The sequence below is a fragment of the Aulostomus chinensis genome, chromosome 19 (genome assembly GCF_037954235.1).
Source record: "Aulostomus chinensis isolate RoL2024-O1b breed Wild chromosome 19, RoL_Achi_v1.0, whole genome shotgun sequence".
NCBI classification, from domain to species: domain Eukaryota; kingdom Metazoa; phylum Chordata; class Actinopteri; order Syngnathiformes; family Aulostomidae; genus Aulostomus; species Aulostomus chinensis.
In genome coordinates, this window is record NC_141338.1 from 19,026,819 (window position 1) to 19,030,708 (window position 3,890).

Consider the following 3,890-nt stretch of genomic DNA (forward strand, 5'->3'; position numbering starts at 1 on the left):
AAAAAAGATTTGTCCGTTCTGATTCGGAGTACGTTTGGTGCGAGTACAAGTACACCTGTAAAAACCTCGCTGACAGTAGTTTGTTAAAGGAAGTTTGATCCGCCTGTGTAATGCAAACTTAGCAGGCGTGGCTAGAAATGATGTCAGCGTCTGGTCGGCCAAGCCAGAGGAGAGGACAGCCTCAGCAGACAGAGCCACTGTCTCTCACCCTGGCTGGATTACAGGCAACACTTCCCACCTGACCTGCTCTCGTTCCATCGTGCTTGCAAAACAACAACAAAGGAAACAGCAAAGGAAGGTTTTCTCAACTTGTAATTCTGAGTTGGGTCACGAGATGCACCAAAGCCCAAGTTCTCTAAAAAACAAAACCCAGCTGTCTTCAGAAACACGAAGGCAACCAACGCCCACAGCTACGCTTCAGGGCTGCTGCGCTTCTCTGGAGTGACTGAAGATGAAGCAACAGTTTGACCTTTCACGCTTTTTCTCTTCATCACTGGCACGGCGTCAGTTTCTGGAGGTCGTCATGACACGCTTGCTGCACTCAAACAGTTGCCATGGAAACAAAACTTTGCTCCACTTTGCATACCTGTTCTCTCTCGTGCATGTGTAACCACCTTAACAGGGTCAAAGTGAGCTACAGTAATTTAAGAAATGTTTCTATCACTGACAACGATCAAAAGATTCCAAACTCGTTAGGAGCCACGATGTAAGAGCAACAACAAGGAATGACACGGATGTAAATCGAGCAATAGCTCATGTATTAATTTTGCAATACACCCTATTGTACAGATTGTATGAAACAAAATAAAAAACAAACAACCTAGTGTGCACACTTAATAAACAAAACAAACACTTCGTTGGGGCCCATAAAGTTCTGTGGTAGATGCGCGTGTGTGTTGTATCTGTTTGATGTCGACTCGTCCTCTCCGAGATCCGCTCCGCAGGCAGATCCCACTGCTCAGATGACTTGGATCCTCAGTCGTTCCGTCCACCTCTTAAAACCTGACCTATAGGCAAGGTCAAACAGTTTTGTTCATTTAACAACATTCACTCTCAGATGCATCAAAAAAAAGATTATCGTCAGGACATGCACCCACTGCATAGACTGACTTCAATCTCCATCTCAATCTAAATATCTCTCTGTTTTGTTGTACAACATTTTATCTTCATGAAAACAGTGTTTAAATATCACTTTTGGTAAGTAACAGTAACATTCAAAATATCATTCAACATATCAACCATATCAAACGTCGCGCAACTAAAATTAACTATAACCATACTGAGATGGGCTTTGTAGGAATTTTTCAACAAGTCGTCATTAATCAATCAGAAGGACCCACAGAGTATGTATTGCGCTGTTCCAAATCCGGAGAGGACACCTTCCAGTTGGTTCAAAAGAATTTATTCAGATTAACAGGAAAGAATCCAGAGCTCTGGAGATCGTCTTCCCCTATGCTGGAGTCAGCATACGCAGATGCGTCGTCCCTGGCGTTGGGGCAAGAAGTCCAACGACCTCACTAGCTTCTCCAGTTTTATGTGTTACAGGGGAGGTGCTTATGTGATCGCTTCTGCGTGCAAGTGTGTATTTTTGATCTTCATGTCTGTTGCAGAATCTTCTGTCTGACCTCGTGCCAGACCCTTCTGGTCCATCGTGGCCTTCTTGTTGCTGCTGTGAAGATTAAACCTCTATCCTTGATTCACGGCCTTGCTCTTATCTTTCACGGCCTCATCTCACCATAGAAATTCTGTGGACTCTGTTCTGACTTAATTAGCTTGAGGGAGTGATGCTAGCATGAGCTACACTCCCGCTATTCCCTGTTGGGACCTTTTCACCTGTCCACTCTTAAACAGTCTGGTCTGTGCTTCACTGCCTTGTGTTTCCTGCACTCTATTCTAAGTGAATATATGTATAAATTTAACTACAGTTTAAGTAAATATATATGTATGGATTAATCTACAGTTAAAGCAAATATATGAATAAATTTATCTACAGCTTAGAGTTATTGAAGAAGGATGCTTACATTACTCTTACACTATAGGCCTGTTCATGTGAGAGAATTGCACCAAAAAATTCTCCAGCTACATTTACCTCAGTTGGTCAACATACATTCAGATAAATTCACAGCAAAATAGTTCACATTCATCCTATTAAGCACATATTAAATCACCAAATCCCCTTTTTCATACACATCAACAAAAAATAACAACCAGGATATTGTGGCGGCCTAGGGAGGGCGTGTTTGTGCCTTAGTTCTTGTTAGTACTTCCAGGTTAAGGTTCACTTTTGTGACTGACGGTAAAGGCATTGTTTTTAGTTAGTTTCAGCGCCGAGAGGATGAGCCGGCGCTCCGTTATCCTGCTAAGCTAAACCTTTGCTTACTGGGATTGTAATGAGCACCGCGCCTGTACCTGTTCCACAGTGACTGTATGTGCAACCTTTTATCCTCCATTAAATGAGCGCTCCTGTTATAAACACACAGAGCTGCCTGTTAGGCCCAAATACGTCTCAATTTCCTTCCTTCAAACCTGAGCTCGCCACAATATGTATATTTTCAGGGATATTGCACAAAAAATATAACCGGAAGGTAGGCAGCCTCACCGTTGGTCTGTCTGTCTGCTTGTCTACGGCTGAGATCGCAGTTCCTGAGCCTCGCCGCGGATCTCCGCGTGGTGCTTGATTAGCCTGTTCGGCACAGAGCTAGCATTAGCACGGCGACGACGGTTAGCATCAGCGAGCTTTCCCTCCAACATTCCACCGACGTACCTCTCCCTGTCCGCCAGTCCTGAGTGCCGGACGTCTGGAACGCCCAGAAAAACAACATGTAAAACCAGTGCTTAATTTGTAAATCATAAGGTACCAGAACGCTAAGTACATATGATGGCTCAGGGGTGAGGGAGGGGCACAGGTCCCAGAACGTATACAGAAAACAACATACAAATGCCCACTTGCCATGATGTGGGACTTAAAGCCTCCATTTCAAATAATATCCATAGTATCAATGTTATGACGATAATTCACAGTTATTTAGCCTCCTCTGCGCAGCACAGGTGAATGCCCACATCACCACAGGTGGACTTCGAGTCTACAGTCAGCAGTTCGTTTCTCAACAGGTCCAACTTGTAAAACAAACAAAAAAGAGCTCACAATACATCACACAAATCTTCCATTATTATTATCACGGTATTTAAAGATTGGCACGGCGGCCTATTATTACACGGTATGCTCACCATTTAGTTGTCCAAGACACCCCACATCACGTTAGACCCGGCTTGGCTAGCAGGAGGTGAACCAGGCTAGCTGGAGGTGAACCAGGCTAGCTGGAGCTGAACCAGGCTAGCTGGAGGTGAACCTGGCTAGCTGGAGGTGAACCAGGCTAGCTGGAGGTGAACCTGGCAAGCTGGAGGTGAACCAGGCTAGCTGGAGGTGAACCAGGCTAGCTGGAGATGAACCTGGCTAGCTGGAGGTGAACCAGGCTAGCTGGAGGTGAACCTGGCTAGCTGGAGGTGAACATGGCTAGCTGTGGCGGCGCTAGCCTCCTGCTGCAGCCGATTTTGATCGTCAACATGACCGCTGCAGCTGCCCTCGTCGCCGCTTGTGGAGGCTTTTCTGACTCGTTTTAAGCGTCATGCGACTCTTCCTTCTTTTTGAAAAAACAGCAGATTAAACTGTCTTTCTGACATGTTGGCGTTGAAACAGTAACTGTTCATTTCCTCTCTGCTCGCTCCTCAGAGGCGGCGAATTTCTAAAGGTTGTTTGTTTGTGTCAGGGGCGTGGTTTGTTGGCGTCAGCGCATCAACAGATCTCCGACTCTTTCAAATGACGTTGAATCTTAATAAACAACGTGAAATTCTAAGGATTTGGTCTGTAAATTTATCTATGCACATTATTG

General features: G+C 45.0%; 1 long non-coding RNA gene across 1 annotated transcript; it reads right to left on the reverse strand.

The window, feature by feature from the left end:
- Positions 1 to 833: 833 nt before the first annotated feature.
- Positions 834 to 2,898, reverse strand: LOC147244291 (uncharacterized). The gene is made up of 3 exons (XR_015110491.1): positions 2,765 to 2,898; positions 2,600 to 2,683; positions 834 to 1,007 (listed from the first exon to the last, which is right to left on the reverse strand). It is a non-coding gene; the product is annotated as an uncharacterized LOC147244291 (long non-coding RNA).
- Between the last annotated feature and the right edge of the window lie 992 nt (positions 2,899 to 3,890).